The sequence below is a fragment of the Chinchilla lanigera genome, unplaced genomic scaffold (genome assembly GCF_000276665.1).
Source record: "Chinchilla lanigera isolate Chin_1 unplaced genomic scaffold, ChiLan1.0 scaffold00070, whole genome shotgun sequence".
NCBI classification, from domain to species: domain Eukaryota; kingdom Metazoa; phylum Chordata; class Mammalia; order Rodentia; family Chinchillidae; genus Chinchilla; species Chinchilla lanigera.
In genome coordinates this window covers 7,608,834-7,631,892 of record NW_004955471.1, presented here as the reverse complement: position 1 = coordinate 7,631,892, position 23,059 = coordinate 7,608,834, and the positions used below count along the sequence as shown (strand labels likewise).

Here is a 23,059-nt window from a genome sequence, read left to right as displayed (position 1 = left end):
TCATGTTGACTGGGTCTCACTCAGGCATCAGGACAGCCTTTTCTGGCCAGGCTTGTTTGCAGTAAAGAGGGCCCAGGTCAAGCACCTCTAACTTTCTGCTCAGTATCTTAGTTTCCCTTGAGATTACCTGTGTTTCCTGCAGGTGCTGCCCCATACCGAAGACATATGCATGTAGGTGGAGTCTGCCTAGCACTGGGTAGAACAATTCATTGCTGTCCTTGCTCCCAGCCTGGCCTTTTGTTCATGACCTCCAAGTTCACTGTTCTTTCTTAGCACCATCCTTGTGTTGACTTGTACTGAACAGACAATAAACATCCGAGTCCAGTAACCCTGCCCCCAACCCTAGCTGTGGGTCTGCTCTGATGTATTCTCGGAATTTAGGACACGTTCTCTTATAGGTGCTTAGGAGCCATCCTGTTAATAATCCTTCTCTAGCATTACGCTTGATAATGAGCTGCTCGGCCCGTGGTTTGTTGGTTTAAATTTCTTCATTTTTGTAAATACAAACTATACCTTCCTGTGTCAGTATTTAGGAAGCTCTCCCTTTCCCTAATACCTAACATCTCAGTCTTTAGGAAGCGCTCTCTTCTACTCGACTCCTGTGGGTGAAAGTTTAACCAAAGAACTGGGGTCCTGCAAACGCCTGGGGTTGGCCTGGTTTTTCCACACAAACGGGAAGTGGTACACCTGCCTCGTTCATGGTGTGTTCCAGCGGAGCTTCGAGCTGGCGCAGAACTGGGAAGGCATATAGGGCTGGCGGGGGAAAGGGGTGTAAAGGTCTCAGGTCAGGGTAACCCCACCCATCCTGGCTATTATCTTCGTGGGGAATGAGATTTAAAAAGGTTACCTGACTAACTCAGGATGAAGTAGCCATTACGTAGTGAACCTGAGTGAACTCCAGCCCAAGTCCTGTTGCTGGCACGGGTCCTCCTTCAGTGTGCCTCAGGACCTCTCCCGGATGAGCGAGAATGGGGACAGTAATCAGCCCATCCAGGCTGGGACATCGCGAACGACGGGCAGCACATCTACCCTTCCTCATTCTTTCTCTAGCTCTATCACAGAAGGAAAAAGCAAAAGCAAGCAAACAGAATGCTGTTTTATGTTGCCATTGTTTGGCCTGGACAGTCAAAGCGTCTCTTTGAATCTAATCAGTGGATTGGAGCATAGGGTGGGGGCTGGGTTCGTGTCCCCCTACCCTCCACCCCACCCCTGCTTTGGGCTGGGACCTGGAGTCAGGGTCCACCCAGCACGGTCCCCGCCGAGCTGCGCGCGGGTGTGGTCGAGGCGGCGGTGGGTGGGTGTGCGGCTGGTAATGTCTGGCTCGGCTCCTCGCTTCCGCTTCCTCACAGTCCTTCCTCTCCGGCCCGTACTATGAATTATGTGCTCTGGAACCAACCCGGAGTCCAGAGGGAACCCTACCACCTCCCTCTCTACTGACCAGCCCAAACACCAGACTCTATTTGTTCTAAGGGAGAAACCACAGCCTCGCGGAAGCCCCACTGCCGCCTCCCAGGTCTGCCGAGCCCCGAGCGCGTCCACCGCCGGTCTCCCTGGCAACAGGCGCCGCCCCAGGGCGCAGCCGCGGCTCCGCGGGGCGGGAGATTCCTCTTTCTAGGTTTGTTTGTCTAACCTGTGTCCCCAGCGGGAAAGATCTGACTCCCGGGGCGGGGATGGGGGTGAGGAGCGGGGGAACCCGGGCCTGGGCGCCGTCTCCTCCCCGCGTCCCCGGAAGAGCCGCGTTCCCCCAGCGTCCTGGGCACTCGGATCCCCTGGGCGCACCGAGTCCCCAGCTGGGGGTACTACCGAACGCTAAGTGCCCTCCGCTCTCCCCTATACCAACGTACACACCCAGGACAAGGTTTGAGTTTTAAATTAGGCACAGGAAGAGACCAAAAACATAGCAAGGCGTGGTGGCGCACGCCTGTTAAACCCAGCACTCTGGAAAGCCGAGGCAAGAGGATTGCAAGTTTCAGAGCAGCCTAGGCAGTTTAGTGAGATCCTACTTTAAGATTATAAAAAAGTAAAATTTAAAAAGATATCAAAACCCACTGATGATAAAAGGGAACAATAGACCATAATAACAATTATGTGAATGTGATCTCTCAAAATAATCTTATTTTATATTCACCTTTTTACTTAAAGGAAGAACTTTACAGCTTCTCTTTGGTGTGTCTGAACTGCTAGCATCACTATTCTAGCACTCTGAGGCCAATGTTAAATAAACGTTCCTTGAACTTCAGGCTGAGATACCCTGACAATGGATCTGCCAGCCAATTGGCTATTAAAAGACTAACGGGTGGGCAGCCATACATCGTGGATACACTGGACAAAAGGATGGGACAGACACCATCAGATTTCATTATTCTACTTGGGATGGCATGCAATTTAAAATGAATTGTTTATTTCTGGAATTTTCTATTTAACATTATGGACTAAATTTGAAGATAAATGAAACCAAGGAAAGCGAAACCACAGATAGGTGGGTACCACTGTAGGTGTCTTTGGATTGCTCCTTGCCTCTGTTAGCTGTTGATAAAATGCCACTTCTTAAGGCTGTCGTGATGATTTCACAGCACTGTACAGTCACAAGACTATAAGTTAGAAGCAGAATGGTGCACTAGTCAAGAAGAGGGTGAAATTTACAGCCAGGGACGGGGTTTGCGTCCCAGCTCTGCCACTTACGAATTGCATGACTCTGGGTAAGAAATTTAACCTGGATCTGAAATGGCCCTCTCAGGCCCGTGTGTTAAAAGGCTGTGCCACTATGGGTGGTGGTAGAGCCTTTAGAAAGTGGAGCCTAGGAGGAAGGGAAATCATTGGGGATGTGCCCTTGCAGGGGACACTGGGACTCAGCCTTTCTCCTCCCTGCTTGCTTCCCTGGACAGGAGGTGAAGAGCTTTGCTGCACTATACACTCCCTCCCGTGACCTTCTGCCTTGCCACAAACAATGAAGCCAACCAACCGTGGTCTGAAACCTCTAAAACCATGAACTAAAAAACTTTCCTCTTTTTAATTTGTGTGTTCAGGTATTTTATCACGGTGATGGAAATCCCACACGTTATATGCCGAAATTTTATCAATGTAATGAGAATAATAAGGGTACTAACTACATAGGGTTTTTGTGGAAAACGGTTTAGTCTTTGTGAAGAACCTCACACAGCACATGATACATAGTGAACATTATTATTAAAGATACTTCAGTTTATGAGTTTCTTTAGCAAGGACTAATGATTTGCTTTTTATGCCTGGTGTGGGGCTTGTTTTAGGACTCAGTCAACATTGGTTTTCTGGATGTATGAACAGACAAACAATACACTGTTCCCCATTAGCTTTAGTCTGAATAAACTGATAAAACAGAGTAGGCAGAATTATGCAGAGTCAGAAGAGATTATGCCTGTTCTCTGCACACTGAGCACAGCCTCTGGGCCTTGTCACTCACTCGGCATTGGTGGCTTCTGGCCGATATGGACATAGGTAAGAGGCCTGAGTGCTACCCAGTCCTTAACACTGACTCCCAGGGCCAGGCCAGGCAGGAAGGGACAGGACGTTCTTGTTAGCTCCCACCCCTCTGTCTTGTGAGGAAGCTACCTGGTGATGTGTGCTGGTCAGCCGACAGGGAAAATGAGTCCTCATCAGCCAGTATCTATCCCTTAGGGCCAGCAGGCTTCATAGAATGATAAGCAAAGAATTCCTTTTGATCACTCTCAGGAGTTACTTTTGCCCTTTGATGTAAGCTGCTGGAGGCCTCATGTGCTCATCCTGCTCTGAATGAACACACCCTACAGCGGACGGGCACCCAGCTCCCTCCGGGACAGGCAGTGTGTCCAGGCTGGGTTCCAGAAAGCCCCAGTGCTGGGAGGGGCAGGAGAAAAGGCCATGGCCTAGGGAATGCGCGCAGCAGTCAGATGGGCAGCTGGGAGCCTGGGTGTGCGGTGAGCTTTTCCTTCAGCTTCTACTCTGTGCCCATAAGTGATCACCACCCTTAGTGATCTTATATGCACTCAGGAGAGAGACAAACAGAGAGCTCAGTTAAATGATAAAACTAAATCAAATAAAAGTAAGACGAACCAAATCCAGAATGTGTATCTGTAGCCTTTGCTCAGACCCAGGGAGGATATGCGTGGGTATTGCTGCTGCCGACCGGGACAGCTTTCTGTGGTAGCTCACGAATCAGCCAAATGTGAGCGTGAATCCCACCTCTGACACTGATCCGCTGTTTGTATTTGGCCAAATGACACAACCTCTCTGGTGCTCCTTTCCTTCATTTCTACAATGATGATAAAAGAGCTACATTTTAGAGTTCAGTATGAAGATTAAACAACATAATGCCTGAACGATGATCCGTGCAGTGTCTGGCACGTAGTGAGACTCAAAAGATGTCAACTACTGTTGCTATGTAACTGTTCAAGCCCCCGGATCAGCTCACTTTTCCTGTAGAGGGTCAATGCTTGACATTTGCAGTTCCATATCGTATCTGCTGCCACTACACAATTCTGCAATGGAAAAGCAGCTGTAGAGAGTAGGTAAGAAGGGGACTGTAGTTGTGTTCCAATGCGACAGTATTCGTAAACACTGAAATTTGAGTTTTATATAATTGTCACATGTCACATGTTATTTTTCCTTTTGATCCTCTGCAAATCATCTAAAAATACAAAAACCATTCTTAGCTCATGGGCTGTACAAAAACAGACACGGGCTTGTTGTGGCCTTCAGGGGTTCACCCACCCCTGCTTGAAGCTAATAAAATCGTTGGCACCTCCTTTCCCAGATTTTGTTTAAGAAAAATCCAGTTGGTTGATCTTCATTACCCTGTGTCGCTGTCATGACGCAAGCCAGGCTAACAAGGTAATAAGCCAAACCCAAGGACAGCAAAACCTCATAAAAGAATACCTACACTGTACAAACACAAGCCAAGATAAGGAAGCAATACCTCCCTGCTTACTTGTACCCAAGATAAGAAATGGAAAGGATAATCGGTTCCTTAGATGCACAACGATTACTCTGTGCTTTGAAGATAGAGGCAAGCTGCTCCACACAGGTGCAGGGATTTGCTGTGTCCGTACTTCTCAGTGCTGCAAGCAGAAGGTCACAAGTTTCCTTGCTTTTACAGAGGACAGGAAAAGACAGAATGTATGGTCAGTGAAGAAAGCTGGGCCACAAGAGAGGGCAGGTGGAACCTGCCAGAAATGGCCCAAACTTATCCATGTGGAAATCGGATCACAAATGATACAGCTGTAAAATAATCAGGCACTCAAAGTAATGTCATGTGACTTCTCAGTCCTGTATTTTCCTTCTCCTTTCCCCTCTGTAGAATCTGTGGATGGAAACAGGACCTTGTGCTTCACTTACTTTTGCAGTCTAAGAGGATTTCTAGCCTCAAGTTTATATCCAATTTTTTTGCAGGCTAGAAAGTCTTTCTCTAATAATATTTTTATGTTATTATTATTTCTACCTATTTCTGGGACACTGCAATTAATGATTAAATATGTTTCCCAAGACTCAGAGGAAATGCAAAGCTTTCTAATTAACCCAATCCAAGAATCAAAGCTGCTTTTCTATAACTTTACAGATGATACCTACATCCAGCCATTACTATTAGATAAAGGATTTGCTGATCCCACCCAACAGAAGTATGGAAGGGTTACCCATGTCTGATGTCACAGTGCTACCCTCTGGCCTGGAGGGGGCTGTCCTCTGGGAAGAACTCGGCGCAGGCACAGACCTCTCCATGATGAATAGTTTGAGGCTTGGATAACCAGCTGCGACCCTGAGTTTTAACTGCTATCTGATGAGGAGCTGAGGCAAAGCTATTATCTCAGGCCTCTTTAGAGAGGAAAAAGTCAAAGTCTGAGAGCTGGAACAGAACCTGGTGAGGATGTACCAGCTCTACCCATTGACCCTCTATCCATTGATAGAGAAGCACAAGTCAGAGGTCACAGAGCCTGGCACTTTCTTTCATCTTTGCCCTGCCACAGAGTGTGTCATTGGTGTCCTAAAGAGAAAAGAGCCACGCTTTATAGTGTGGACTAAACGACTGGATCTGCTGTGGTTTGGATGAGTGTCCTCCAAAAGCCCATGTGGTAAAGGCTTGGTCCCTAGCCAGTGACCCTGCTGGGACAGAAGGGAGCCTTTAAGAAGTGAGACTTATCGGGAGGAAGTTAGGTTCTTGGGGCAGGGTGCTCTGCATCCTTGAAAGGGATCCTGGGATTCCAGCCTCTTCTGCTTCCTCTCTTCCATGTCTTGGCCATGAGGTGAACAGCTCTGCTCTGCCAGCTGCTCCTGCCACAATGTACTGTGCCTCCCCACCAGACCTAAAAGCAATGCGTTCACCTGACCATGGATGAGATCATGAGATCTCCAAAACTTGGAGCCAAAAGAAACCTTTCTTCTTTCTAAATTGATTCAGCTCAGGTGTTGGTTACAGTATCAGAAAGCTGACTAGTAAATCATCACTTTCCAGTTCCGTGGGGGGCTTTCTTTAACTTTAGTGATGCTGAGAGGAAGTTCAAGGGCTTTACTCCTGCTGGAAGGGGGAGCCTAATCTTTCCCCTGCCATGTCAGGAGCTCTCCACCAGTAACTGCAAGGAGGAAGGTAGGAGACTCATCTTTCATAGAATCAGAGAAGATATAGTCCTGTGGTTTTATATTTTATTTTATTGTCTTTTTGAGACAGGGTCTCACTATGCAGTTTAGGCTGGCCTTGAGCTCACTTTGTAGCACAGGCTGGTCTTGAACTTGCAACGATCCTCCTGCCTCAGCCTCCCAAGTGCTGGGATTATAGCTGTGCACCACCATCCCTGGCATAGTGCTGTGGTTTTAAAGCCACAAAATATTCTCTCTAAAGAACTTCTAGGGCATGGGTATGGCTCAGTGGACAAGCACATGTTTAGCATGACTGACAACAGCTTTAGGTCCCGGGGATGCTGGCAACACTTCTCTCCATGCTCATCTCCCACCACATGCTTCTCTCCAGGGCAGCAGGAGTTCTGTGGACACAGCCAGTCTGATCTCTACCACACCATCAAAGAGGCCTGAGTCGAGGGAGCCGATGTCCCTCCTTCCATGACACATAACTTAGGTGGCCAACCACTTGCCTGCCTCTGAGTGCGCCTAGTTCTCCATCTGCTGCTACACCATCTTTTCCAGGCAGAACTGGGCAGCAGAGGCCTCTACAGCCTGCCTGGGTTTCATTACAATTAGTTCTGTTGAGAATCTTCTACCACACAAACAACTGGAAACACAACAAGCAATGGTCTTGCTAAGTGAAGCTACAACACCGTGTGGAGGACCAGCGAAAGGCGCTCGTGCCGTAGCTGGTCTGCTCCAGGAATTAATAGCTTAGAGTTTATGAATATGCAGACACCACCGCCAAACAGCAGGAGCTCCCAAGATAGCAGTGAAACAGGAACCCAGCACAAAGGATTATAGCTCTCATAGAGGGCAGAGGGCAAGGAAAAAAATAAACAACGACATCCTGTTAGAGGGGGATTCAAGAAAAGGCAGACTCCTGGGAGTAGAGGGGAAAAACAAGAAAAAGATACAAGACGCTGGAGACGGAGGCTAAATACCAACTGTCGTTAAGAAGCTGTGTGTCCTTGGCATGGCTTTGACCGTGAAAATCCAACACTCACGAGCGCACAGAAGAGTGGAGGGTAAGTCACTGGCAGCTGTACAGGCTTCAAACTTGCGAGCAGGGGATAGTGACAGAAGGGCACAGATTTACCCAGAGGACCCATGTGCTGCCCTCTTGGACATCTCACCCTCGCTTTTCCCGTTTCCTGACGAGCCTCCCTAGAATTTCCTTTTTTGTGTTTGTTTTGCCACTGGGGATGGAACCCAGGGCCTCGCCCATGCTAAGCTCATGCTCTTTCACTCAGCCAAGCCCCTGGCCCTCCATCCTATTTTTAAAAAGCTATTAACAAACGTTTGTCTGCTCCTAGTCTTTCGTTCCAACCTGCCCACCACGCTTATTTTATTATAAGAGGAGGTTTTATTTCTCTTTTTCTATTTGGCAGCACCCTGAGACTTTCGCCTGCCTTCCTGTGACTGCAACTTCTACTCTTCCCTCCTACACTCTCTCTTTCTGTCTCTCTCTCTTTCTCTTTCTCCACAGTTTCTGACTTTTCCAGAATCAGCCAACCCAGGACCCTAGGGCAGACTCAGAGCTCCTAAATCCAGGAAAGGAGGCCACCTTTCTTTAGCTTGTGGCTACATTCATGGGTCTTAGTGAGGTAGGAGGCAGTTCTGGGTGTGAGGCTGCTGTCTGGCTCTCTACCCCTGGTGCTCTCTCCAGGAGACTTCCTGACCCCCACTCCAAGTGTGTGTCCCCCTTTATTACCAGTGGGCCCCCTTGAATCCTTCATGACCACCATCACAGTCTGTGATGGCCCATGGCTTGGTCAGAGCAGTCGCCCTCACCAACCTGTGAATCCCACATAGGCAGGGCCAGTCCCCAACGATGACAAGATGCATGCGCGGGCTGGGCCACGAGTCCCCTCGCAGGCGATGCCACCGATGCAGTAGGGGGAACACAGCCTCCCAGACCAGATTCTCGTGTGAAAGACCTCTCAAGTACTCATGCTCAAATGTGGGTGAGCCGTCTTTGTAGAGGGAGCTTTTGCGTAAATGGGGTAAGCAAGACCACCAGGACAGCATGCGTTATTTAAGAGTGGTATATGCTCTATGGGGAGGATGTTCATACTAATTACAGAAAGTATTATCATCCGAGCATTAAGGTGTGCTTTTGTAAGACAATGACATGTGACATGGTTATTTCATACATGCAAGTATTATGGATAATAAAAACAGATAGCTTTTGAATATTCTGTAATTCACTTTTTTTAAGTGCTGGGGGTAGAATCCAGGATCTGACACGTTAGGCAAACACTACCACTGAGCTACACCTCCACCCCCTATAATTTGCTCTTGCTTTTCCACATTGTTTTGAGTTAGTAACCTCTTACAATAGGTGGAGTCTTAGAAATATAGGTAGTAACTTCCTACTGAAGAAAGAAGCAATGTAAGAAAAGATACTATTTACTCTTAGACTAAATCCTCTCATAGAGGTCTAATTACTAAAGGTAGTCGAGGGTGCAGTTCAGTGAGAGAGCACTTGAATAGCATGTTTGAGTCCCATACGTGAAAGGAAAACAGTACCTAGTTGGGCTTGGTGGTGTATGTCTGTAATCCCAGCGTTCTGGGAGGCTAAGACAGGAGGTTCGAAAGTTTAAGCCTCGCCTGGACAATTCAGTGAGACTCTCTCAAAAGTAAAAGGAAAAGGGCCTGGGAATGTAGCTCAGTGCAAACGACCTGGGTTCAATCCCCAGGACTATACCAAAAAGAAAAAAAAAGTCTAATTATTGAACATTATTTGATATTCTTTTAAAGAGTAATTTAAACTACATTGTGAAACCTCATCCTTGAAGCTGGGAGTCTAAAAACAATATTTGAAGAAATACTTCCAAATAAGATGTAACTTATTTTTTATAGCACAGCCTTAAGTATTTTCAGTATTATTAAAGGAAAATATTTTCAAAAATAACCCAACAGTCCTTATGCACACTTTGGCAGCAATGATCTATTGTACTTAGGCCAAAGAATTATGGGTATGAAACCAAGCTTTTATTCAGGGACCCTATTTACTACTGCAGAAAGTTAGAATGCTGTCAAGCATGGTCATTCTGTATTGCTCTGAAACCACTTCTAATTAAGAGAAAGATGAACAAAAGAAGGTATTATCCAATAAAATTTGTTTCATTTGCTGAAGAGAAAAGAAGAACTAAAGAATTGAGCATGGGAAGAAAAGTTGGTACAGATCAATCATTTCTGAGACACATTCACTCCTTTCATGTGACAGTGTTGCTCATGCTTGTGGGAGCACGAGGTGCTTTACTCTAAAGTGGACTCAAGCACCGCTATGGCGACAGCGTTCTTTGATACTTACAAGTGAGAGGATAACTATTTCTCTTGGCCAGAAGGGAATAGAAGGAGAAGGCAGAAAGGCAAACGAGAAAGCTATCTTTATGACAAAATCTCCAAAACAATTCTATTAAAGCTAGAGCTATTTTCTAATGGGACAATGAGCTCTAATCTCCTAAAAAGGCCTCACCCTGCGGATCTCATTTAACCCGAATTACCTGCCAAAGTCTCCATCTCCAGATACCATCACTGTGGGGGAGGGCTCCAGTACAATAATTTGGGGGCAACATGATACAGCCATGATAGCAGCCCATGGGTTTTTGTCTGTTACTTCTGCCCCTGTGACCTCATTTCCTGGGCCTCCCTGCAACAACTGGAGCACATCCAAGCCAGCTCTGGTCCCTGGCCATGCTGAGATCCTGTGAAGAGCATGCACGTGTGAGTTTTCACTACAACCAACTCAGTACCTTTGCCCCTACAACACTGTGCGGGAACAAACTGTCTAATGTGCTGTGTGCACCATGCATCATGTTCTGTTCATTTTGGAGATTAGTACTCATTAGAATATGTAGCAGCTGAGATCTGGCAAACCTTCCCCCTAAAATACAAGTTAATTTGTTTACTTGTCTACTTGCTTCTGAGTATTATTTGGAGTCACACAAAACTACTGTCACTTCCACCTTAAGGCTTATCTGGACCCAAGTTAGATGAGAGAGGGTCAGAAGGACAAACATGAAGGCCCAACTACCTGGGTCCTTTTTCTTGGAGGAAAGAGGCCCAATTTCATGTGAACTAAAGAAACAGAATTTTCATTCACCTGGACCCAGCCCTGGCTCTTGAGGTCACCACACTGCCTCTCTCTAGGACAACAGATTACCCACTGCTCACTCAACAGAGAGCAGCCTTGTGTGACTGGAGAAGTGTCTTCTGTTCTCTGAAGAAGAAATACATCCAGGTTTTGGTATTTGTGAGATCACTCACAGACCACCTTGACCTTAGGGTGCTGTTGCTTAACAATGGAGAAAGTAGTTTTGTGTGCTTGCAACCACCACCCACAATGTGCTTATGTGTTAGCATTTTCATTTCTCATATACTTTCACTCCTATTTTGTCATATTGGTGTGCATGCTCCTGAGTAACCATAAACATCAGACCTTGTTATGGTTTGTATCTGGATGCCCCCTAAAAGCCTCATGCAGCCACAGGGGTTGGGCTTTTCAGAGGCAGCTGAATCTAGAGTTTGTGACTGGTTCATTGTCCAGGGCTGGGATGGGGGTGTGAGTGCTATACCGCTCTAGGGCAGGTACCCTGCATACAATATAAAGAAAAGAGGCTTGTTTGCTCCCCTCTTGCTCTTGTTGCAGTTGCTGTTTTCTACCTCCATGAACTGCTGCCCCTTTGCCATGTGCCACCCTGCCTTGGAGCCAGCTGATTATGGACTGAAACTTCCACAAACTGTGATGTGAAATAAATCTTTCCTCCTTTAACTTTGAGTGCTAGGTGTTTTGTCTCAGCAATAAGAGAAGTAACTAAGACAGATCCAAAGGTTTTATTAGTTCTAAAAAAAATAATAAAATCATCAATTAATAAAAAAGGCTTATTGAATGCCTGATATAATGTGGTTATAACACAGTGCCAACTGTAAAAAAACTTTAAGAGTCAAAGGAAAGTTAAACTTTAATCTCCCATGCTCTACTCTGCTGGGAGTGGCTTTGTGTAGACAGCTTATCTGGCCTGGCGTGCACGGGGCCCTGAGTTTAATCCCACTGCCACCACCATCAAATAAAAGTTGGTAAACTATATCTATATCATCTATATCTATATATATGTGCTATATTATATATTTTGTATGGGGCTCAAGACAATTCCTTTTCACTTAGTATGGCCCACACAAGCCAAAAGGTTAGACATACCTATTCTAAGTGCTCTAAGTTTACAGAGATATTTAAGACACAGTGCTTGGACTCAAAGTACTTGTCAGCAAAAACAGATGTGTAAAGAAATTGCTAGATAAAAGATATTCTTCACTGTGAGAGAAGTCCAGCAAAGCTTGCTACAGGGTACAAAGGAGAACTGAGGACAGCTACTTCCTTGTGTAAAACAATGAATAAGATCAGATTCTGAGCTGTCTTGTGGTACTTTCCAAGGGTCTGCATGACAAGGGAAGCCGACAGCTAAGGTATTAGCTGTTTCCCAACGGAAAGAGCCACACAGACAGACACCAGGAGACAAAGTATGAGGGGCCATCAGAGAGGAAGCAGCTGGTTTTCTGTGATGTGAGGTACAAGACGGGGACAAGCAGAAGACAAGACTGGAAGACTAATAGGAACCACCTTGCGGACGTCCCCAGCTGCCAGTGTTAGCTGAGTTCACTGACCAGAGCAGCTTGAGATGCACAGGAAAGCAAGAGGGCTCTGCTTTAAAACAAATCTGGTTGCCAATAGCAGGATGAATTTCCTGAGGGAGAGAGGGCAGGGATACCAGTAAAGAAATACTACAACACTTAGCTCATTCATCCATTCCTTGCTATGGCCTGAATGTCTCCAGCAAAACTCCACTTGAGATTTAATGCTTATGGTGAGGTATTAATAGGTGGAACCAGGAGGGGCCTTTGAGAGGAGATTAATGCATTTGTGGGTTAGCAGATTAGGGTATGAAGGGTTATTTTGGGAGTGCCTTTGTTATAGAGTGAAATGTCTCTGGCTTGCTGTTGTGGGCTGGCCGTGTCATGTTCCAAATGTGGGTCCCTACCAGCAAGAACACTTGCAGTAGCCGGAGCCCCTCCGCCTTCAACTCCCCAGACTGTACAACTGTAAGAAACAAATTTCTTTTCTTTATCTAGTCTTCGATATACAGTTATAGCAACAGAAAGTGAACTCTAATGTTAATCTTCAAAGAAATGTGAATTGATCGCATTCTGTACATCAGCACCTGCGTGGATGGAAGCAGCTTTGAGTGCACATGGAGACATTGGGAAGGCCCAGTTCTTGGGGGAAAGAAACTCCACAGCTCGGAGGCCAAGGGCTCTGACAGACGTGAGCACGGGGCCCTGGGTCAGTCCAGAGGGAGGGTCACTTGGGTCGAGCCTTGAGAGATGAGCAGGGCTTGGTTAAAGAAGGAGACTGGGAAGGTTATATGGCCAGAAGGAACAGCTGGTTCAAAGACGCAGAGATGCCGAATAAGTCGGGTCTGCAAGAAACTCTGGTCGAGAAGGAGGTACACTGAGCCTTTTTTGTCAATCAAAAATAGTCATTCTTGTAAATCAAATAATGATCATAGCCACTTATCAGGTACCATTGCTGGTATGTGTCATGCATTGTTCTTTATGCACAAGAAGTCATTTCATTCTCCTAACGGTGAAGCAGGCATGGCCACTCTCATTTTCCAGATGCATACATTCACTTCAAATGTTTCACAACTCCCTTCTCAGAGTCACAAAGCTATTGACTATTCACTGGGCATTCGGACCTAAGTATTTCTGACTTAAAAGTTAATTTTTACAGTTGCCTGAAGGACAAGCCAGTTAACCTGACAACAAAAGGTGGGGCAAGCCACTGAGGCAGAGGAAACTTGAAGCCCTGCATGTTCCTGGGGTGAAGACCAAGTGCAGTGGTTTGGAATTACCAGAGTATGAGGTGCAAGGCTGGGGTGGGAGACAGGAGGGTGGACAGCATCAGGGGCCAGGCTGCATACGGCCTTGCTCTGTGAGCTTGAACCCAGAAGCTATGAGAGCTACTGAAAGAGACAGAGCCTGGAGCTGAGGACAGTGTGGACAGGCTTGGAGACAGCAGCACTGCACCTAGCCAGGCAGTAACAACGGCGACCCAGGCTCGGATTCTCTTCCTAGCCGAGTTAGTAGCATGACTGATCCTCAGGCAATCTAGGGGACCTGACTGGAGCTACTGCTCAGAGAAAAGGGAGGTCAGGGAGGGCCAGGCATCCTTGGGGAGGTGAGATGGCGGCCAGAGGGGTGAGAAGGAGAGAGAAGGTGGCGATGATTGAGTTCAAGTTTGGACAGTGCTATGGCTTGACTGTCCCCATCAGCATTCAAGCTGAAATGTAATCTCTGCTGTGAGGTTTTAAGAGGCAGCAAGAGGTAGGACTGAGCCATTAACCCATTCATGAATCATCTTGAGAGTGGGTCAGTTACAAAAGCCAGCTTGGCAGTCACTTTTCTGTGCCCTTCTCACTGGGATAAGGGATGCCCTGTTCCGCCTTAGAACCCTGCACAGAGCCCCATGGACAGGAAGACCGTCACAAGACATAGACCCTTGAACTTGGGCCTCCAGATCCATGGGCTGAATTAGCCTCTACTCCTTATAAGCCACCCCACTTCTGGTATCCAGTTGTAGCCGCAGGAAATAGACTATGGTGCACTGAGCTGCAGATGCTTGCTGGAAGGAGGGCCACACGAAGACAGCAGCAGTCGCTGACTTCACAGTTTCAGGCTCTGAAGACTGATCCAAGTATGAAACAGCTATCTGAGCTGGAGAAGAAATCTTGGGAGGCAAATAAATCCTGGTAGTAAGCTTTTTTTTCTTCAGTATTAGGGATTGAACCCAAGGCCTTCATATTGAGCAACATTTCCAGTCCTTTTTATTTTTTATTTTTATTTATTTATTTATTTATTTTTCATTTTAAGATAGGGTCTCACTGAATTGCTCAGGCTGGGCTTTAAACTTGCAGTCCTCCTGCCTCGGCCTCCCAGAGTGCTAGGATTACAGGCTTGCACCACTGCATCTGGCCTCATAATGAGCTTTGACTATTAAACAGGACACAGTGCTTTCCTCTCTTTGATTGTCTGCATTGTCTCTGATCTTTTCAATGGCCACACAGAGTAGACAGATAACTTTCATTATCCCCACTTTAAAGTCAGTGGCTCTCACTAAGCCCACAGGACACTCAGTAACCTATGTAGGGTCGTAAAGGACCCATGATCTCCGCACCAAATTTCCCACACTGGTGACTGTGATCGACAGCAGAAACACATTTCACACTGGGATCCAGTTCAGACATACACACTGAACTGAAACAAAGCTGGATGAGATCACATGCAGTCCTCTGGCCCATATTCTCCACGCCAGTCTACTTCACGTTTTAAATAGGCCAGTGCAACTCATGAACTGGATTCACAACCCACTCATGACAGCTTGAGAACCGCTGTTCAATGCCCTCTTGCCTCCCACCCTTGAAGTGAATCCATCTCAGCGGGTGTGCAAACATGAGGGGAGGTGAGATTGAGCTCACAGATGTTAAAGAGAAAACTGCCCTTGACGGTGTTTTTAAGCCTGAGGTATAAGCTGATGAGAAGCGACTCTTCTGCTAAATCATGCCCCGGGACATGTCTGCGGCTGCCAGCTCTTAAGCTGCCCGCTCTTCAGCAATGAGTCATTTATGGCTGTCACTAGTATTTATGGGGGTTGAAGCCAAATTTTCCCACTGTGTGGTGCAGGAGAGCTGCAGAGGCTTCACTTTGGAGAGTTTTAAGGTCGCTAGCTTTACCAAGCGGGAGGATCCAGGCACACAGCCCAAAGCAAAGCAGACTTGTGCTAGCACAGTACTTTGAAGTAACTCCTGCAGACGGTGACTGCAGCAGGAAGCAAGAGCTGTGAGGTGGAAGTTACAGAGTCTGACACTAACACCTTGCCCAACAGGAAATGGTTTTGCTGGCAGGACTTTAGGAATTTGCCCCAAAATATAATAATAATAATATAACATAGGCCCTGAATGTGTGCATTTATTCTTCCTTCTGCTTCAGGGAAAGAGGGGAAATGATCTTTTTCTCCAAAATAGCCCCTGTTGAGTGGCCTGCCTGCCTTCCCACTACCTGCATGGCCTCGGGTGGGTAATCTTGGTTGTCAGTCTGCCTAGAGCGAAACACCTGGGACATTAGTAAAGTGTACTTCCCAGTGTGTATAAGTGCGGGTGTGAGGGTGTGTGAGGTCGCATCCACAGAAGACCAGGGGGTCGGTCAGCAAGCCAAGGGATGAAGACTCACCCTGGATGTGGGTGGCAGCACCCAGGAGGTCGGGGCCTAGAGGAAGTTCCCTTTTGCTCTGAGGTTTCCAGGCTGCTGGACAGCAGCTCCTGGCTTCCCTATGTCTCCAACTTGCAGGTAGCCACTGTGGGACTATCCAACCCCTGACCAAAAAGCCAGTTCAGTATTTATATTCTATTTATTCTGCTCTTCTGGGGAACCCTAACACAGCCGCTCTCCCTCACGTGACCTCTCCACCTTCAGTGTCACGTCTTCTTTAGCAGGGACTCCTTCCCTTCTGACCTCAGATACACAGAGATTTCCTCTTAAAAGCCCCTCCCTTGATGTCATGTCACTGGTTGTATCTTCATAGTGTCATGGTTAGGCTACTCTAGCATTTAAAAAAAATAAAATAGAATTGAACACTAGAACGGATGGATTTTTACCACATGTAAATTATATCTTGAAAATCATGACTTGTAAATACATAAAAGCCTCCCAGACTCTTGTTTTAACCCTGCTCCCTTGTGATTATTGCATTTCCTTCCTTCCTTTCCTGGGGAACTTGCTCTTCTCCATTCTTTTTTTTTTTTTTTTCCCTCCATTCTCTTTTTAGCTAAAGCTGAAGTCTTTCCCGACTTGGCCCTTCCAGTTCTCAACCTGTTCTCTACACAATCCTGCGGCCCTGGCACCAAAACTTCTACTAGAATCTTTTTCTTGAGCTTCACTAGTGGAGAACTCTACTTTTTCTCCTCTATGGTTTTAAATGCTTCTTGGACTGGTTCTCAGCAATCCTCTAACTCTGGAAACTTGCCAAAATATCAAGCCCACAGCTCTGCTTCTATGTTCACGCTCTCTGACAGCCCACTCACTCCCTGGGATTAAAGCGCTGCTGGAATGCAGCTGAATTCCAAATCCATGTCCGCGGCGATGACAGATGGCTCAGATCTCCCGCAGCCAGGGGCCACCTCCGTGTGCCTCCACCACTACCTCAAACCCAGCGTGTGCCTTGTGCTCTGAATTCCCCCTCTGGCAGCCATGTGGATGCCTTTGCCACTGTCCTCCCCTACCAGAAACCCTGAAGACACCAGAGTCAGCCCTCAATATCAAGGGGGCAGCAGAGGTGGACACAGCCCGGGAGCTGCTGTTTCTGTGTTGACCAGGCACCGTCATCATCATCACTGCTGCTTATGTCTTCTCAGCCCTTCTCATGAAATGTCTCTGGATCTTGCCTATTCCTCCTCCATCCTGCTCTCCATCTGGCCTACCGTTCCCTTCCCCACCCTCCAGTGTAGTCTGCATTCTGTTCTCGGTTCACCTAGGCCAGAACTAACTCTCCTCTTCTTCCTCTTCTGAGGCTGAAGACTATAAAGGCACTTGTTAGGGATTGGATTGTGTCCCCCACAAAAAAGGTATGTGGAAGTCTCTCCTACAGTCACACAAAGTCATCTAAAGGCTGTTTTAAGGGGCTGGGGAGGTGCTGGGGATTTAGCTCAGCAGCACAGCGCCTGCCTGGCAAGCGCAAGGTTGTGAGTTCGACTCCTGGTACCAGAAAAAAACAAAACAAAACAAAAAACAAATAAGGGGCTGGGGATTTAGCTCAGCAGCACAGCGCCTGCCTGGCAAGTGCAAGGTCATGAGTTCGATTCCTGGTACTGGGAAAATAAATAAATAAATAAAAGCTGTTTTAGAATAGTGTTGAACAAATAGCTCACATAATGTACTAAACAACTACAACACAAAATTCTAGCGACACAGGACCGTGAGGCATACAGGTTGTTTTCCTTGGGGATCGTGTAGCTGTGTGGGAGCTGGGGCTCATTACCACTGCTCTGCATCAGGAGAAAGTGCCACACTGACCACCTCTGGCCTGAGAAAGATCAAAATTCAGAACTCTGAGTATGATTCCTTCTGAACGAGGCTCATGTTTGCCCCAAGGTACAGTTGAAAATTCATAAGGTAGGGAGATTCTGGAGATCTTTAGAGAAGAATCACATTTAAAGGAAATCATTACCTGGGGCCTTATCCAGTCTGGTGTCCTTATAAAAGCGGGAGATATGGACACAGAGACAGACATGCAGAAAGGGAGGATGCTAGGAAGACACACGGAGAATAACATCTACAAGCCAAGGGCTGACTGACGCTACGAGAAGCTAGGAGACCACTCTCTTCCATGGCTCTAAGAAAAAACCAACTCAACCTACACACTCTTCAGTGCCTAAACATCAAGTCAGTGCACCTCCATCAGGCCCTCAAACCCTCTCTGATTTGGCCCCAGCCTCCTTGCCTAGACCTGCTGGTCAGTCTCTGCTCCAGTCCTGCATGTCTGCTTACTAATCCAGATGTAGATGTGGCTCTCTGTCTTGGTTACATTTTTCTCGTTGCTGAGGCAAAATATCTGACACCCAAAATGAAGGAAGGAAAGGTTTATTTAGCTCACAGTTTGTGGAGGTTTCAGTCCATACTCGGCTGGCTCCAAGGCAGCGTGGCACAGAGCAGAGGGCAACAGTTCATGGCCACAGTGGATAGCAAGAGCAGCAAGAGCAAAAGGAAGGGAGTGGCAGAGAGCAAGGCTCTTTCCCTCCCTTACCCTGTATGCAAACTACCTGCCCCAGGGCAGGTGTAGCACTCACACCCATAATTCCAACACTGGACCATGAATCAATCATAAACTCTAGAAGCCCACCCCGTGACTGCATGAGGCTTTGCGAGGACACATCCAGACACAAACCATAATACTCTCTCTGGAGTGTTCCTGGAAGGCTATTATGCCCTTCCATCTTCTCCCTGCCACCTAAAGCTTGCATAGTCTTTAAGCTCTAACTGTAGTCTTTCTCTCCAGTTATACTATCCCTGATTTTTCAGCCAAGGGTTTTCTATCTCTTCTCTGAACCATCGTTGAACTGTACCATATATGTTGACACATGACTATGTCTTCCTTACATAGTTCTCTAAGGGTTTCTTGTGTGCTATGCTGGAGTGTAGCCTTAAATTTTGTTTCGTTTTGTTTTGTTTTGAAATGGGGTCTTGATATTGCTCAAGCTGGGCTCAAATTTGCAATCCTCCTGCCTCAGCCTCCTGAGATGCTGGGATCACAGCTGTATGCCACCATGCCTGGCTAATAATCTCTTGTAAAAACTACTCCTCCAGATGCCTTCCTAGATTTGCTTTCACAATAGAACATCCTTCACCTACAGCTTCACACAATTCTATTCCTGGTTTACGGTACTGGGAGGATCCCAGGCCCTTGCACATGCTAAGCAAGTTCTCCACTATTGGAGACCACTACAAAGTGGCTCCAAGCAGGATTTAACATTAACCAATTGGCTTTCCGTGTTTACTTGTGAGTTGTCTGAAGGCCACAGCTGAGGATGTGTGGCTCCAACCCCAATTAACTTAAAGGAGACTGTAGCTGCAGGCATCTCACTCCTGCTGTGAAGGACTTCCTGGAGATAATATAGTTCTCCTGAATTAACATAATATATTACTTGGAAAAGTCCTGCCCAGATTCCTGCGTTTTCTTGAGTATCCTCCTCCTTTGTTTGTAAACCAAATAAATACGGGCTGCCCAGAGAAGCCTTTGGCTAAACTCAGAGAATACCCTAAGAGAGTTAGTACCTCCTGGAGCCCTAAAATCATTGCCCTGGTCTCATTTATTTAAGCTTTCACCGTCCACTCACTTGGGAGATTGGGGGCCTGATCAGCCTGCAATAACTAAGGGTTACTAAACCCACTTTTCTATACTTCACCACTGAGCTACACCCACCGGCTCCAGCATTATTGGATCCTATGTCAGTCTGTCAGTCTGTCAGTCTAGTGAAAAGGATGTCCTAGGGGGCTGGGGATATAGCTCAGCAGCACAAGCACTTGCCTGGCAAGCGTGAGGTCCTGAGTTCAATTCCCAGTACCCCCCTGCCAAAAAAAAAAGAAAGAAAGAAAGAAAGAAAGAAAGAAAAGATGTCTTAGGGGGTGAATCTTGACTCCACTTTTATTGGAAAAGTCACTATTTCTTGGGGCTTTCTTTTCCTTACCTCTAAAAAAATTTTTTTTAATCTCTCAGACTCATTATAAAGATAGGATGGAGTGACTTCTGTTTTTAGGTTGTTTTGTTATGCTTAGACTGAGCCCAGGGCTGTGCAAACACTAGGAAGTGCTTTAGGAGAACCCTCAGCCTTGGCGTCAGGAATGTGAAAGCAATCCAGGACCCCTTTGCAGGAGAATTGCCCAGGGCCACACAAGTTAGGCAGCTGCTTACCACTTAGCCGTATCAACAGCCCAGAAAGTGACTTTTTGTTTTGTTTTGCTTTGGGTTTTTTTTTTTTTTCAGTGTTGCAGATTTTGGAACCCAGGGTCTCATACACGCTAAACATGAGCTTAGCTACGAAGGCTTGAGCTGTAACCCCAGCCCCTCTGAAAGAGACTTTGTAAAGGTAAAGTTTTTCTCCATTGTGAGAGTAAATCCTTATTATGACCTCAGTGTCAAGTGAGCTCAGCGAGTTACTGCCATGCTGGAGAAATTATAGGCTTCAACCAAGTGAGGTGGTTCTTCTACATTCATGCCACGGGGGCAAATAAATTCAAGATGAATGAAGGGTGGTAGGGGTGGAGGAAATGGCAAACACATTTCAGTGGGTCAGTAGGGTACCCCATACATGAAAGATAGATAGCAGACTGTCACCTCAGTCCACCCTAAGACATGCAGTATCCCTGGCTCTCAGCAGAAATAATTGATAGCCCCCTTCTAAGCAGCTCTGCTATAATAAATCCACTAGGTAATGCATTATACCTAAGCCTGTGGTTTAATATTTCTTTATTTCAAATTAAATTACACTAGTTTAAGACTGAAAACTAACCAGGAATTGTTAAATATGACTGTAAAACAGAAATCTAGTCCAATTTAGCATCAAAACACAATTCATCCCATGATCATTTCAAATCAAGGAAGAACCCTCCAGCCTCGCTTCCAAGTTCAAATAAAGACAAGCCACAGTAGTACACAGAGCTGGTATGTCTGGTCAACAGTCACATTCAGAAAACACTAAGTTTTCCCAATTGAACTTATGAACTTAATTTTGAAGTATGAACTTAATTTTAGGTAAAGGAACCGAATTTTAAGTAAAATGTTTCTATTTTTAAATTATTAAATGATTTTTTTCTTTTACATATCTCTGGAATTTCTTGCACAAACTTCATACCCTGACCAATGATTTCAAGTCAACTAAGAAGTAATCATTTTTACCCTTTGGATGTCAAGCACGTTAAACATGCACATTAAGGCAGTAAATACGGTAGCAATCAGTATGTACAAATTCACAAAGCTGGGCCCTTGGTCTGGAGTGACACAGGCAGGAGGTCTGTGTGTCTTCTTCCTTCGGTCTGCCTGGGAACTTGGGTCCCCTAGGCCACTCATCACCACACACTAGCTAGATGGCTAAATGGGGAAGACGGAAACCCACACCAGCCACAGAGGTACACCTGGCAGTACTTTGGTGAAAGCATTCATCCAAAGGACATGATGGGGAGGAAATGGCTTAGGGAAAAAAAATAACCTAGGGAAAGAAATCTATTTAATTCTCTCTAGATAGAGATTTTGCATGGAGCATTCCATGTGAAATAAGCCCCAAGCTCGACAAGAATGTTTTGTACCAAATTACCCATGCAGACCAGCCCCCAGGCAGATGGGATTCACTGTTCCCTAAACTCGTAAATCTGTCTTTCTCTTATAGCAAAAACTTTGTTCAAAGCTTTAACTAATCAAAGCAAATCCTTATTAACTTCCTACCCTTGGTGTTTAAAAGCTTTTTAGAAAGGAATAAGAGTTTGGAGCTGGGGACCTAGTTTGGTGGTAGAAGGCGCGCTCAGCCTGGGTGCGGCCCTGGGGTCAGTTCCCATCGCTGACAAACAAACAAAACAAAGAAAAATAAAACAAAAAAAGCAAACAGTACATGAATTTGATCTGTAATGGGTGGTTGTTTAAAAAAAATCAGAATCGTGTTTAAGCCAAACAGTTTCTATGGCTTACAAGGGAAATCCTGACAGATGAAATCCCCAGGAAATCCAATATTTTGTCTTTCAATAAAGTTGTATTAAAAATGAATGCGATTCATCTTCTTGTGCTGAAACAGCAGCAGCAGAGCAAATGCCACAAGAAAAAGCAGCCTTTGGCAGAGGGCCCCACATGCCCTCACTTGCACTTTTTCCCTTCCAGGCTCCTGGGTGTTTCCTTCCTTCTCTTTCTTTTGCGCTGAGGCTCCAGCCCAGGGCCTTGTGCGTGCTGCATGCTAAGCCTTTGTGCGCCGTTCAGCGCGCCGCCAGCCCCCACTGGATCTCTCAAGTTGCCTGGGTGGTAGTTTCGCAGGTCTGAGTGGGTGTTAGCCCGCAGGCATCAATTACTCTGTACTCGGGCTTCTAGACTGACACTTGAGGGGAGGGGAAGGGACAGGACGAAGGACGAAGGACCCTGGAAGGGTATCTCCACTGGATGGCAGAGAATAAGGAAAACAGCGGAAAGGCGGCAGCTGGCTTGCGCTTGTCCCTTCTGAAAGCAAACGCGCCCCGGCCCTCCCGTGTGCTCTGACTGTGTGCCAGCTGTATGTCTGGGGCAGGAGATGGCATTTACCACTTCAGCTCACGCGCTACGCACCATGTGCCAAACAGATGGGCAGAGAGCATTGTTCTTACAAAGGAAAAACAGCTTTGTGGAAAAGACTGCTGCTTAATCGCGGCAGAACGCTGGAGAACACACTGCGTAACTAAAACTCGCTTTGGATCCCTGGCTTCGTTGTTGGAGGAGAGTTAGGAGGGAAAGTCAGTTTTTGCTATTTGTTTTCTGCAACAGTCACCACGCTGACATCCAGAATACCCTCTACTGAGAGTTATAAATTGAATGTAACTTTTTAAGCTAGCCACACTGAAGTTTTTCTCCCTGGTATTAATTTTGCCTTTAAACCCAAAGCTATATCCTAAAGCGACTCAAGACTGCTCATCACCACCACTAGAGCCATGCACAGTGTCAAATGGCTGAGAACCCGTGGTTCATTTCTGTTGTAGAAAGCTCAGGACGTATTAGGTCCTGTAAATGGCTAGGATTTGAGTGAGAAAATGGGCTGGGGTGATTCAAACTTGCAAGGATTGGAAGAGAGAGTGAGACAGTGAACCTACGGAG

At 46.4% G+C, this 23,059-nt stretch overlaps 1 protein-coding gene and 1 long non-coding RNA gene across 9 annotated transcripts in view; one reads left to right on the top strand and one right to left on the bottom strand.

Moving 5' to 3' along the window:
• Positions 1 to 23,059, bottom strand: part of Trim2 (tripartite motif containing 2) — a 174,542-nt gene that overhangs the window by 66,544 nt on the left and 84,939 nt on the right. The gene's annotated exons all lie outside the window — the stretch shown is intronic.
• On the top strand, positions 539 to 3,500 carry LOC106150320. Its single transcript, XR_001237055.1, has 3 exons — positions 539 to 1,615; positions 2,143 to 2,479; positions 2,886 to 3,500. It is a non-coding gene; the product is annotated as an uncharacterized LOC106150320 (long non-coding RNA).